The sequence below is a fragment of the Mustela lutreola genome, chromosome X (genome assembly GCF_030435805.1).
Source record: "Mustela lutreola isolate mMusLut2 chromosome X, mMusLut2.pri, whole genome shotgun sequence".
NCBI lineage: Eukaryota > Metazoa > Chordata > Mammalia > Carnivora > Mustelidae > Mustela > Mustela lutreola.
The window spans coordinates 28897532-28913163 of record NC_081308.1 but is presented as its reverse complement, the minus strand read 5'-3'; the positions used below and the strand labels follow the sequence as shown (position 1 = coordinate 28913163).

The window sequence follows — 15632 nt, the reverse complement described above, 5'->3', positions numbered from 1 at the left end:
TGAAATGAAATGAATTGAAATGAAATGAAATGAAAGAAAAATCTTCTACAAAGTCCTATAGATACCAAGGGAAAAAGCCAAGGGTTTTACTTAGAGTGTTTTCACACTGAGCCTATCATTTTTCTTTTCTCTCATTTTGGTTTCAGTTACAGAGTAACATCATGACTTCTTGCTGTAGGATCAAAATTTGCTTATAAATATTCAATTTATTATTTGAACAGGGAAAATATCTTGGAAGTTTACATTGTTCTCAAAAGTTTCATATATATTGTCTGTAGCTACTATGAAACATATTGTGTTGAGTTGTAGTTATCTAATAAATAAGGTTAAGATGGTGGTTATTAGGACTGTTGGCAGCTATTATGCCTCTCCTTCCTGATACATGAAAATATGATCAAAGTAATGTGATTGGAAACAACTGTTATCACATCTAGATAGATGATCTAAGACCCATTGAATGCTTTACTGCATTCTCTTATCTCCTAGACCAAACATTTGCAACAGCATTAGAGATGGTGGCTACTCTGTCCTCCTGAATGACTGCAAATTGTGATCATCCCCTGCTATAGTGTGTTGGGCACAGAGTGAAGCAAGAACTAAGATACTGAGGTTTTGGCATTTGTTGTTCTAACATATTAGCCTAAAGTGACTGATACACTTAAAATCAATGATTATTTATAACTGAAATTGCAAACATGTTTAGGAAATATTTTCCAGGACATTTCTTAGATCTTTCTAATATCTGTGAATTGTATCTGTGTCCAAACTTTGGTGTGATTAAAACTTTTAATTTCCCCAAAAGTGGAAAAAACAAAAATTGACTTGAATTTTGTTATAGACTATTGAAACTAAAAATTCTGCAATAAGCTTCCTGAAAGGAAATTTTTTGTCATCACTAAAGATATTCAAGTAAATTTTGAGTGAGAAATGAGGTATGTGCAGTAAAGACGGGTCATTTCTTTGTTTCATTCTATCTCATCTTTTAAGATAAAATCGAATACAAAATCACAGGGGAAGTGTTTGTCTGTTGCAGTAATAGAACAGTAACTTGACAATAGTGAACAAGAGTGATAGTAATTTTATCATCAGATGCTTGTTGGTAATTACTAGTTTGCGCTTTTGTAGCAGCTGTGATGGCACACTATTAATATTATTTAAACTTATATTTTTAAAACTATAATGAGACTTAATCTTATCATTTCAAAGCATGAATAGGAATGAATGTGACTCATGAACCCAAAAGGAGAATGTCTGTTCCTATTAAGTTTATGTTCTCCTTTTTAAGGCATTTTTTGAAGAAAGGTAACAAAAATAATGATGTCAACTAATATGTCTCTGTATATTTCACAATTTGGTATATATTGTCAGTTTGGTTTATTTATAAATTTCACATAATAATGAACTCTTAAAATGTGTCAAACTGCCCATGAAATAGACATTATGACTTTATACCACCCATATAGAGAGATGAAAACTGAAGCATAGAGATATTACCCAAAATATTCAGTGTTTTGATCTCAACTAGGTATTGTTACTTCAGAGGTATTATTCATAACCATTAAACTATTCAGTCACTCTTTCTAGAACAATAAATTGATAAAACTGTTTTTTAAATGCTAAAAAAGCCAAAGTGAATATAAGCTTATATAAGTTTATGTTCAGGTATTTCTCAAAGATTAAACTAAATTTTTTGGTGAAAATTTTAAATAATAACTAAAGGTATTTCTTTGTCTTTGTCTGATGGATTGAATATGTATGTATATGTTATATTAAATCAACTAATGGGATCTCTCCAATTATTATGTATTTGAAAAACATCGTTGGGTCTAGCTTTATGATATAGCTATCATCTCTTCATAATGTAAACTATATGCCAGAGTGCTCAAATTGGAAGACACTCAAAAAATATGAATTCTCTATTATCTAAAATGTAATGATAATTGACACATCAGAGCATCTGAAAGTTTTTAGACATCCTATATTCTATATTCTCCTATGATTATAAAACTGGAATTCAAATTATGATTTAAAGACTTTTTTTCCTTTTGTCTTACTTACCTGTATTCTACAATGGACCCTAGAAGACATAAATTCATATATGTAAATAGTTCTGAAGAGGTTATTATGAGATTAACTGATACTTGAAAAAGCAGGTTATACTTTCTGCTCTGTTTTCTGAATTGAAGAAGCTACTTATTTCTTTTCTCGTTATACTTCATTTGGGCAATGATTTCAAGCAGGAGGACTCACCACAATGTATTAGTTAATAACCAAGTAGACATGGCTTTTAGCATGATTTTTCTCTTACTTTTTTTCATCTATAAAATCCTTCCTATTTTGTGATGATAGGTTTACTTTGCTGGTTAATTGTGGTGATGAACTTAGAATAACCTTCCCTAGTGAAATGCATATCTTTGACTTCTGATCTGTGAAACTGTAAGATAGTAATTTTGTACTGCTTAAACCCCCCAAAATAATAATATTACTTTAATGTAGTTTATATGTAACACCTTCACAGAAGAAGTTATTCTTATCCCTAAGAGAGATGCCAAGAAGGTTATGAAAGAGAATGAGCGATATAGGCAGAAGTTAATAGCAGAATGGGCATATAATCTATTGTGGTTATTGTGATGTTATTTATTTTCTCTGGGACTGATATGCAAAATGTGGCAATGATACTTGAATATGAGAATGCATATAGAATTTACTTGGGATGATGCAAATAAATTTTCTAGTAACATATTTGTCATGCAGTAGCTTGTCAATATAAATAATAGTCCATGGGGAGAGGCAGAGGGAGAGGGAGAATCTTAAGCCAGCTCCAAACCTAGCAGCAGAGAGCCCAAAGTGGGATGTGAATTTATGACCCTAAGATCATGAACTGAGCTGAAATCAAGAGCCAGACACTTAATCAATTGAACCACCCAGGCATCCCTAAGATTTTATTTTTAAGTAATCTCTACACCCAATTTGGGGCTCAAACTCAAAACCCCAAGATCAAGACTGGCATGCTCTTCTGACTGAGCTAGCCAGTGCCCCTTTAGTGAGCATTCTTTTTTAAAAAACTTACCATCATTTATTAATGGGTTTATTCTTTTTTAAAATACATTTATTCTTAAGCATTTTATATTTTAATTTTTAAATGTTTTTATTTTTATGTTTAATTAGCCAACATGTAGTACATCGTTAATTTTTGGTGTAGTGTTCAATGATTAATTAGTTGCATATAACACAGAGTGCTCATCATCACACATGCCCTCCTTAATACCAATCACCCAGTTACCCTGTCCCCCCACTTCCTTCCCTTCTGTAACCCTCAATTTGGTTCCCGGAGTCCACACTCTCTGTCTAAAATAAATAAATACATCTTTAAAAAAATAATTTCACCTGTCACTTTTTATGTCTGTAAGTGTGGCTACACTTACACAGAAAATTTTAAATTACATGTATGATTTGCATATTGTTTCTATTGTATAGTACTGCCTTGTACCCCATGGAGGTAGTAGGTGAGATGAAATTGCATAGGGCAATGAAGACCCTGAAGGGGGTCAGAACCTGTAGACTAACCAGTAATTCCATCCTTCCATTGAAGGAGGTGCCTGACCTTCAGCAGAGACTGGACTTGATATTTTACCCCCCTGAACAGACAGAGATAATCCAAAATGAGATAATTTTGAAATGAAAGTGCTTGAGACACCTTTAATTGAAAAGTTTTCATCTTTCTTCACTACCCTGCAGGAAGGGTTCTCATGAAGAAGTTGAGATCAGTTATTACTCTTCACACATTTGGGAGTGGTGTGAGCAAATATTTGACCTCAGTACAAAGTAGTCTTTTATAGAATTGATATCATACTTTTATTTAAATTTCAAACCCTACTTGGTTAATCATCTTACCAACAGGAAAAAATATATATTGCCCTAGCAAAACAGACTGAAAAAATAATGCTGAGATGGAATACTATTTGGCAATAAAAAGGAAAAAAATACATGCTATAACATTGATGAGCCTCAAAAGCATTATGCCAAGAACTGAGTGCATTACATTTATATGCAATGCCCAGAAAAGGCAAATGTATTTAGACAGAAAGAGGTAAGTGGTCACTTGGGGCTAGAAGTAGGATTTTGAATTAATGGAAATGGGCATGAGAGATCTTTCTGGGATGATGTAAAACATTTACATCAATGGTTATACAAGTATACAGATTTACTAAAATCATGTAATTGTATGCTTAAAACAATAAGTTTATAATATATAAATTGTTCGTCAATAAAGAGTGTTTTTTCTAATGTTAAAATTACTAGTGGGCATCTGGGTGGCCCAGTAGGTTAAGCGACTGCATTTGGCTCAGGTCATGATCCCAGAGTCCCAGGATTGAATCCCATATTGGGCTCCCTGCTCAAGGGGAAGTCTGCTTCTTCCTCTGGCGCTCCCCCATCTCATTCTCTCTCTCCCTCTTTCTCTTTCAAATAAATAAATAACAATATTAAAAAAAAATACTAGTTCATCCACCATAGTTCTGTCTTGTTACATGGCTTATAAAATTCCATGTCCATTTGTGGAATTTGAGCTTCCTATTTGTAGTTACTGTTTCTGACTCATTGTACTTTCTAGCACAGAAAGTGATGGAAGTAGTCAGTTACTCTGTCAATGTCTAATAAATTGATTTCACAACAGCCCTGTGTAGACCTCTGTAGATGTGGTCTGTTTATTGCATGTTACCATAGTGCTCATGGTCATACTCTAGGCTCATTTCTCAATTTGCTTAGAACAAGCCATTATTTTCACTTTGCTTATTATTGCTATTATTTTTCTTGTAAAAACAGAGAATGTGAGATCTTCACTCAACACATTTTTAAGTATACAGTGTTGTTAACTATAAACATAATAAACATAATACTCTACAAATGATCTGTAAAACTTGCTTGCCTGAAAAATTTATACCTATTAAACAGCATGACCCATTTCCCCCTCCCTTTCCAGCCCCTGGTAACCACCATTCTCTGTTCTGATTCGATGAGTTAGAGGAGCTTAAATGTCACATGTGAGTGGAATCATGCAGTCTATGGCCTTCTACTGTTGACTTATTTCACTTAGCATAATATTCTCAAAGTTTATCCATGCTATGACATATGTCAGAATTTCCTTCTTTTTCTATCTGAAGAATATTCTATTATATGTATTGACCACGTTTTCTTCATATGTATGGAGCTGACTCATTTTCAGTTTCAGTTTTCATTTATTTTTCTTGCTGGTATAGATAGCTGAATTTATATATTTAGATCTACCAATATCTATATTTACATGTCTCTGTAAATCTCTATCTATTACCTATGCCTGTATCTATTCCTGTGTGTGTATGTCGTGTGCTACTAAAATTTTAACAATGAGCTTACTGAAGAAAAAAACAGACAAGTCCTGATTTGCAGTGTTTGCTGATTTCTATGACTTAAATTCTTCAGCCATGTCCAAATTCATACTACTAACATGACTCAGCTGAGTGTGGATTTTGGAAGAGTAGTATAGTAGCATATCATAGCATTTTTAACTACCCTGATACAAAATTATGAAGAACCTCACAAACATAGGGAGTAATAAAATGTAGTAGTAAAATCATTAAGAAGTGGTAAGGTGTTGAACTTATTATTACAGGTGCTTTAATAAAATTTATTTAATGGTAAGTTTATATAATTTAATTCTTAAAAGGGCTGTGTTTAATAGTAGGCTTGCAAAACTCCTTGAAATGTAATATTTGGCTCTCATGAGGCAGTAAAAAAGCCAGCTCCTGAACACAACTTTAATTTCAAAGTGTCTAATCTTTCTCATCTTTTTTCTTTTGTTTCCAGTTTTTTAATTATTTTTATTAACATATAATGCATTATTTGCCCCAGGGTTACAGGTTTGTGAATTGTCAGGATACACACTTCACAGCACTCATATCACATACCCTCCCCAAAGTACACAACCCAACTACCCTCTCCACCTCCCCTCCTCCCAGCAACCCTCAGTCTCTTTCGTAAGATTAAGTCTCTTATGGTTTATCTCCATCCCGATCCTATGAAGTTTCATTTTTTTCCTTCCCTACTCCTCAACCCCCCCACTGCCTCTCAAATTCCTCATATCAGGGAGATCATATGATAATTGTCTTTCTCTGATTGACTTATTTCACTCAGCACAATACCCTCTAGTTCCATCCACGTCATTGCAAATGGCAAGATTTCATTTCTTTTCTTTTGATGGTTGTATAGTATTCCATTTCTCTCTCTCTCTCTCTCTCTCTCTCTCTCTCTCTCTCTCACACACACACACACACACACACATATATATATATATATATATATATATATATATATATATATAAAACTTCCTCTTTATCCATTCATCTGTTGATGGACATCTAGGTTCTTGCAAAGTTTGACTATTGTAGACATTGCTGCTATAAACGTTCAGGTGCATGTGCCCCTTCAGATCACTACATTTGTATCTTTAAGGTAAATACCCAGTAGGGCAATTTCTGGGTCATAGGGTAGCTCTATTTTCAACTTTTTGAGGAAACTCCATGCTGTTTTCCAGAGTGGCTAAACCAGCTTGCATTTCCACCAACAGTGTAGGAGGGTTCCCCTTTTTCCATATCCTCTGCCGTTTCCTGACTTGTTAATTTTAGCCATTCTGACTGGTGTGAGGTGGTATCTCATTGTGATTTTGATTTGTATTTCCCTGATGGCGAGTGATATGGAGCACTTTTTCATGTGTCTGTTGGAAATTTAGATGTCTTCTTTGCAGAAATGTCTGTTTATGTCCTCTGTCCATTTCTTGATTGCATTATTTGTTCTTTAGATGTTGAGTTTGATAAGTTATTTATAGATTTTTGATACTATCCCTTTATCTGATATGTCATTTGTGAATATATTCTCCCATTCTGTCAGTTGTCTTTTGGCTTTGTTGACTGTTTCCATTGCTGGGACAAAGCTGTTGATCTTGATGAAATCCCAGTGGTTCATTATAGGAAATGGTCCAGTTTCATTCTTCTCCATGTGACTGTCCAATTTTCCCAACACCATTTCTTGAAGAGACTGTCTTTTCCATTGTACATTCTTTCTTGCTTTGTCAGAGATTAGTTGACCATAGATTTGAAGGTCTATTTCTGGGCTCTCTATTCTGTTCCATTTATGTATGTGTCTGGTTTTGTGCCAGAACCATATTGTCTTGATGACTACAGTTTTGTAATAGAGCTTGAAGTCTGGAATTGTAATGCCATCACCTTTGGCTTTCATTTTCAACATTCCTCCAGATATTTGGGTTCTTTCTGGCTCCATGTACATTTTAGGATTATTTGTTCCATTTCTTTGAAAACAACCTATTGTATTTTGATAGGGATTGCATTAAATGTGTAGATAGCTTTAGGTAGCATAGACATTTTCACAATATTTGTTCATCCAACCCATGAGCATGGAACGTTTTTCCATTTCCTGAATTTCTTCCTGAATTTCTTTCAGGAGTACTTTTCAGTTTTCTGAGTACAAATTCTTTGCCTTTTTGGGTTGGTTTATTCCTAGGTATCTTCTGGTTTGGGGTGCAATTGTAAATGGGATGGACTCCTGAATTTCTTTTTCTTCTGTCTTGCTGCTGGTGTATAGAAATGCAACTGATTTCTGTACATTGATTTTATATCCGGACACTTTACTGAATTCCTGTATGAGTTCTAGCAGTTTTGGAGTGGAGTCTTTTGGGTTTTCCACATAAAGTATCATATCATCTGCAAAGAATGAGAGTGTGACTTCTTCTTTGCCAATTTGGATGCCTTTTATTTCTTTTTGTTGTCTGCTTGTTGAAGCTAGGACTTCTACTACTATGTTGAATAGCAGTGGTGATAGTAAACATCCCTTCCATGTTCCTGACCTTAGGAGAAAAGTTCTCAGTTTTTCCCCATTCAGAATGCTATTCACTGTGGGTTTTTCATAGACGGCTTTAATGATATTGATGTATGTACCCCCATCACTACACTTTGAAGAGTTTTGATCAAGAAAGGATGCTGTACTTTGTCAAATGCTTTTTCAGCATCTATTGAGAGTATCATATGGTTCTTGTTCTTTCTTTTATTAGTGTATTGTATCGCATTGATTGATTTGTTGATGTTGAACCAGCCTTGCAGCCTAGGAATAAATCCTACTTGGTCGTGGTGAATAATCCTTTTAATGTACTGTTGGATCCTATTGGTTAGTATTTCAGTGAGCATTTTTGCATCCATGTTCATCAAGGATACTGGTCTGTAATTCTCCTGTTTGATGGGGTCTTTGGTTTTAGGATCAAGGTAATGCTGGCCTTATAAAATGAGTTTGGGAGTTTCCCTTCCATTTCTATGTTTTGGAACAGTTTCAGGAAAATAGGTATTAATTCTTTTATTTTACTTTATTTTATTTTAAATTAAATTTATTTTTTTCAGCATAAAAGTATTCATTATTTTTTCACCACACCCAGTGCTCCATGCAATCCGTGCCCTCTATAATACCCACCACCTGGTACCCCAACCTCCCACATCCCCGCCACTTCAAACCCCTCAGATTGTTTTTCAGAGTCCATAGTCTCTCATGGTTCACCTCCCCTTCCAATTTCCCCCAACTCCCTTCTCCTCTCTAACTCCCCATGTCCTCCATGCTATTTGTTATGCTCCACAAATAAGTGAAACCATATGATAATTGACTCTCTCTGCTTGACTTATTTCACTCAGCATAATCTCTTCCAGTCCCGTCCATGTTGCTACAAAATTTGGGTATTCATCCTTTCTGATGGAGGCATAATACTCCATAGTGTATATGGACCACATCTTCCTTATCCATTCGTCCATTGAAGGGTATTAATTCTTCTTTAAATGTTTGGTAGAATTTCCCTCGGAAGCTGTCTGGCCCTAGGCTCTTGTTTGTTGGGATACTTTTGATGACTGCTTCAATCTCCTTTCTGGTTATGGGTCTGTTCAGGTTTTCTATTTCTTCCTGGTTCAGTTGTGGTAGTTTATATGTCTCTAGGAATGCATCCATTTCTTCCAGATTGTTCAATTTGCTGGTGTGTAGTTGCTCATTATATGTTCTTATAATTGTTTATATTTCTTTGGTGTTGGTTGTTTCTCTCCTCTTTCATTCATAATTATTTATTTGGGTCCTTTCTCTTTTTGTTTTACTAACTCTCACCAGGGTTTATCAATCTTATTAATTCTTTCAAAGAACGAGCTTGTAGTTTCATTGATCCATTCTATTGTTCTTTTGCTTTCTTTTTCATTGATTTCTGCTCTGATCTTTATGATTTGTCTTCTCCTGCTGTGTTTAGGCTTTCTTTGTTGTTTTCCTCTGGGTCCTTTAGGTGTAGGGTTAGGTTGTGTACCTGAGACCTTTCTTGTTTCTTGAGAAAGGCTTGTATCACTATATATGTTCTTCTCAGGACCACCATTACTCTGTCCCACAGATTTTGAACAGTTGTGTTTTCATTTTCATTTGTTTCCATGAATATTTTCAATTCTTCTGTAACTTCCTGGTTGACTCATTCTTTAGTAGGATGCTCTTTAGGCTTCATGTATTTGAGTTCTTTCCAACTTTCCTCTTGTGATTAAGTTCTAGCTTCAGAGCAGTGTGGTCTGAAAATATGCAGAGAATGATCCCAAATTTCAGTACCAGTTGTGACTTGATTTGTGACCCAGAATGTGATCTATCCTGGAGAATGTTCTATGTGCAGTAGAGAATAATGTGTATTCTGTTGCTTTGGAATGGAATGTTCTGAATATTTCTGTGATGTCCATCTAGTCCATTGTGTCATTTAAGGCCTTTATTTCTTTGTTGATGTTGTTCTTGGATGATCTGTCCATTTCAGTGAGGGGACTGTTGTAGTCCCATACTATTATTGTATCATTGTCAATATGTTTCCTTGATTTTGTTCTTAATTGGTTTATATGATTTGCTGCCCCCATGTTAGGGGCAGAGATACTTAAAATTGTTGTATCTTCTTGTCGGACAGACCCGTTAAGTATGATATAGTGTCCTTCCTCATCTCGTATTATAGTCTTTGGCTTAAAATCTAATTTATACAGATTGCCACCCCAGCTTCCTTTTGATGTCCATTAGCATGGTAAATTGTTTTCTGCCCCCTCACTTTAAATCTGGAGGTGACTTTGGGTCTAAAATTAGTTTGTTGTAGACAGCAAATTGATGGGTGTTGGTTTTTTATCCATTGTGGTACCCTGTTTTTTTGATTGGGGCATTTAGTCCATTTCCACAGGGTAACTATTGTAAGATATGAATTTAATGCCATTGTATTGCTTTTCAGGTGACTGTTACTATATATTGTCCCTGTGCCTTTCTTGTCTACTACTTTTAGGCTCTCTCTTTTCTTAGAGGACCCCTTTTAATATTTCCTGTAGGACTGGTTTGATGTTTGCAAATTCTTTTAGTTTTTGTTTGTCCTGGAAGCTTTTTATCTCTCCTATTTTAATTGATAGCCTAGATGGATATAGTATTCTTGGCTTCATATTTTTCTCATTTAGTGCTCTGAGTATATCATGCCAGTTCTTTCTATCCTGCCAGGTCTCTGTGGATAAGTCTGCTGCCAACATATTTTTACCATTGTATGTTATAGACTTCTTTTCCTGGGCTGCTTTCAGGATTTTCTCTTTGTCACTAAGACTTGCAAGTTTTACTATTAGATGATGGGGTGTGGACCTATTTTTATTGATTTTGAGGGGGTTCTCTGTGCCTCCTGGATTTTGATGCTTGTTCCCTTTGCCATATTAGGGAAATTCTCTACTTTAATTGCCTCCAGTATACCTTCTGTCCTCCTTTCTCTTTCTTCTTCTTCTGGAATCCCAATTATTTGAATATTGTTTCATCTTATGGTATCACTTATCTCTTGAAATCTCCCTTCATGGTCCAGTAGCTGTTTGTCTCTCTTTTGCTCAGCTTCTTCATTCTCCATCATTTGGTCTTCTATATCACTAATGCACTCTTCTGCTTCATTTATCCTAGAAGTAGGAGTCTCTATCTTTGGTTACATCTCATTAATAAGTTTTTTTTTTTAATTTCAACTTGGTTAGATTTTAGTTGTTTTATTTCTCCAGAAAGTGCTTTTATTTCTCCAGACGACATTTCTCTAATATCTTCCATGCCTTTTTTTTTTTTTTTGAGCCCAACTAGCACCTTGAGATCGTTGTTCTGAACTCTAGTATTGAAATATTACCAACATCTGTATTGATTAGGTCCCTAGCCATCAGTGTTGCCTCTTCTTATTTTTTTTTTTTCTGGTGTCTTTCTACCTTGTCATTTTATCCAGATAAGAATATATGAATGGGAGAATAAAATACTAAAAGGGTGGCAAGGACCCCAGAAAAATGTACACTAACCAAATCAGAAGAGATCCAAAACCAGGGGAGAAGAAAGGGGGAAAAAAGAAATAAAAATAAAAAATAAAAAATATAAAAATAATATCTATATCTATATCTATAGATATATATTAGACTGGTGAATAGAGCAGAGCCACCCACTTGATGTGGGATGTATTTTGGTCTCTTAGAAATTACCTCCCAAAATTTTAAAGAAAGAAATCTGATATATAAACAAAGTAAAGGTAAACACAATGAAGGGATAGAATATGAGTATAAAGATGAAAATTAAAAAGAAATCTAAAAAAAGAATTGATAAGATAACTTGGTTGGAAAAAGAAAAAAAAAAGAGAAGGGAATGTGCTCAAGCTGGAGACTGAACAAAGCCATTTGCTAGATTAGGGTATGTTTTGATCTATTAGAAGAAATTGTATCCCAAATTTTTTTAGGGAAATAAAAAGCTGTATGTATTAAAAAAAATAAGGTTAAATACAATGAAGGGATAAAATATGACTATATTTGAAAAGATTTTTTTAAGAAAGGTATTGTTAAGATAAACTAGTTAAAAAAAGTTAAAAGAAGAAAGAGAAAATGTTAAAAAAGTAGAACAAGAAAAAAATAAAATAAAATAAAAATTTAACTTTGCAAGACTAAAGGGTCATGGGGGGAAAGCCATGAATTCTATGCATTTCTCTCCCCTAGCTCTGGAGTTCCACTGTTCTTCTTGATACGTGAGCTTGGTCTTGGCTGGATGTTCTTGCTGATCCTCAGGGGAAAGGGCCTGTTTTAGTGATTCTTAAATGTCTTTGCCCAAGGCAGAGTTGTACCACCCTTACCAGGGACCGGGCTAAGTAATCTGTTCGGGTTCGCTCTCACAGCTTTTGTTCCCTGAATGGTTTCCATAGAGCTTTGGAGGATGGAAATGAAAATGGCAGCCTCCCAATCTCTGGCCAGGAGGAGCCGTGAGCTTGGGGCCCCACTCTTCAGGGCACCTTCAGAGATAAGTAGTCAATCACTCCTGTATCCCGATCTCCGACTGCACTCCAGGCTCACCTGGCCTGTGACCGAGTGTTTCTATCACTGGTGCACAGCCCCATTTGGAGTCTCCAAACCCAGCAGATTCCTTCTGTGCTGCTCCTCCCAGAGCAGGAAGGTGAGTCTCCTTGGATAGGCCACATCTGGGGCCCCTGCTCGAGAGCAGTGGCCTGACTGTGCCTTGGATCATGGTTTAAGGTAACTCCAATCTGAAAGCTTCCTCTTCAGCTCTGTGTCTGTAGTCAGCTTCCCTGTTCCAATACCTGGCAGCTCTACCATACTCAGACACCCCTGATCTTTCTGTGACCCTGCAGGACCTGAGACCACAGTGTCGTCTCAAGGGCTCCACCCTTGCTTAACCCACTGAGCCACCCAGGCGCCCCAACCCACCCTTGCTTATCCTCTGGCTCAATGTCCTTCAGTGGAGCAAACTTCTAAAAGTTCTGATTTTGTGCTCTGCTTCTCCACTGCTTGCTGGGAACCAGCACCCCCCCCACCCCCACGGCCTATCTTCCCATTGTTTCGGATTCACTTTACCGCATGCCCTATGTTTCAGAAAGTGATCGATTTTCTGTTCCTAAAATTGCTGCTCTTCTCTTCTATCTCCTGTTGAGTTTGTAGGTGTTTGGAATGGTTTGATACATATGTAGCTGAACTCCTGGGATCTGATGTTGTTTCAGCCTGGTACTCCTCCACCATCTTGCCTCTCCTGCTTCTAGGCTACTTTGGTGACAAATTCTAAGTTTCTCTGATGATTTTTCTTCCCAGTGGCTCCAAATTTGGAGTGGCTGGTTTGGCAGATGGTGGCTGAGCTTCTTTCTTATTTCGAAAACCAGAAATTAACCAGAAGTTTAACTCTTTTTGTTTGACTCTTACATTCTTACATTCATTTAATTCTTGATGTTTAGTAGATTTCTCCAGTAAATATTCATAAGTATAAACTTACCAAACAATTCAAGAATTTGCCTTTTGCTTATGCACTTGAAATAGTGTACACTGCTTGAATGATTTCTATAATATATTGCCAAAGGTCATAAAAGCTAATTTCCAAATCACTAAGGCACTTTAGTGTCCTTTTATTATTTTTTTCTTGTAATGAGACTGAAGTAATTCTCTTCACCAAAGATAAACTATATGTTAAGTAAGCCTATCAACTGTGAAATTAAAAATTTCTTAAAAATCTTTGCAAAAGTTTTTCTGGTATTAAACATCTCAGTATTTAGTATTAAATATAAGACATTTTCAACATATATATAATAAAGCAGAAATTATAAATGCTAAGTATATATGTCCATTTTCTTACCCACAAATGGTGGTTATGACTTAAATTATATTGATTAAATAAAAGTTAATCCCCCCAAACTTCTCCCACACAAAAATATGCCCCAGCCCTACTTCCTATTGGCAGTGCCTGTTTCTGACACATTTAGTGACTTATTAGAGTGAAGGGAGAGAGGCCAAGATTATAAAAATGGAAAAGAATCATCTTTTCAGAAAATGATAATGGGACCACTGGAGATCCACATGCACAAAAATGAGGTTGGACCCCTACTTGACATCATATACAAAAATTAACTCAAAATGAACTATACAACTGGATAAAAGACCTAAAACTATAAAAATCTTAGAATAAAATTTGAGTAATCCTGATCTTGGTTTAGTAAATGATATGTTAGATATGACACCAAAAGAACAGATATCAAAAAAAAAAATCAATTTCATAACAACAGGAACAACAACAAAAAATCTTGCATTTCAGATGGTACTATCAAGAAAATGGTAAGGACAGTGCACAAAATTAGAAAAAAATTTTGCAATCATCTATATGACAAAGAACTAGTATTCAGAATATGTAAACAACTACAACAAAATTTTAAAAATTAAATAATTAATATTTTTAAATTGGAAAAGGGTCTGGATACACAAATCTCCAGTTGTCAAGAAAACACATAAAAAGACATTTAACATCATTGGCTATCAGATATATGTAAATCAAAACCACAGCAAGATACAGCTTTGCATTCACTCAGATGGCTTTAATAACTATGACAAAAACAAACTGATGTTGATGAGCATATGGAGAAATTTGAATCCTCATGTTCTTGTTTTTGGTTTGTTTCTAGTTTTTATTTAAATGCCTGTTAGTTAACATATAGTGTACTGTTTGTTTCAGGAGTAGAATTTAGTGATCCATCACTTCTATATAACACCCAGTGCTCATCCCAACAAGTGTCCTTTTTAATCCCCAACACCCTGATGGGAATGTGAAGTGGTGCTCCTACTTCTGAAAACAGTTTGATAGTTTCTCTAAATTATAAACATTAAATTACCATATGACCCAGCAATTCCACTCCTGTGTTATGTGTAAGAGAAATGAAAATATACATCCATATGAAAACTTGTGCATGGATATACATAACAGCATTATTCATAATAGCCAGAAGGAAGAAACTCAAATATCTGTTAGCTATAAAGGAGATAAATAGAAGTGATGTATCAGCTAAATGGAGAAATGTTAAGTAAAGACGTACTAATATATACTACAGCATGGATGAACCTTGGAAACATTGTACTGAGTGAAAGAACCCAGCCACAGAACACCATATAACATATGATTGCATTTATGAAGTGTGTAGAATATGCAAATCTGTAGAGACAGAAAGTATATTTGTGGTTGCCTAAGGATGAAAGCATGTGGGTGAAGGAGAAATTGGGAGTAACTGCTAATGGGTATAGGATTTCTTTAGAAGATAACAAAAATGTTTTAAATGAAACTGTGATCATTGCAAAACTATGTGAATATACAAAATACCTTTGATGTATACACTTTAAATGGATGAGTTGTGTGGTATGTGACTCATGTCTTAATAAAACTTTTTTTAAAAAATATAACGACTTGGAAAGACTGACAAGGAAAGAATCCCAAACAAAGCCCAGGAAGGGATCCAAGTGATGTCCCCCCCCCAGAATCTCCTGCTGTGTGCTGTCTTGTTATTTTCACATCACTTCTTATAGTATATTAACTCTTCACCAACTCTTACATGCTATATAATATAATTCTCTCCCTGCTTATATATGGGGTTATCAGTCTACACATTAATGTGAAAATTTTTGGCAGATATTTGTCTTTAGGACACATAACTCAATATCAGCTATACTATGAGTTATTGGTTTGGGGTATAAGAAGGAAAATATATTCATATTAAATGTTTAACCCAAAGTCAGAAGTGTTGAATGGGC

At 35.2% G+C, this 15632-nt stretch overlaps 1 protein-coding gene across 1 annotated transcript in view; it reads left to right on the top strand.

Moving 5' to 3' along the window:
- DMD (dystrophin) overlaps positions 1-15632 on the top strand; it is a 2248143-nt gene that overhangs the window by 41179 nt on the left and 2191332 nt on the right. The gene's annotated exons all lie outside the window — the stretch shown is intronic.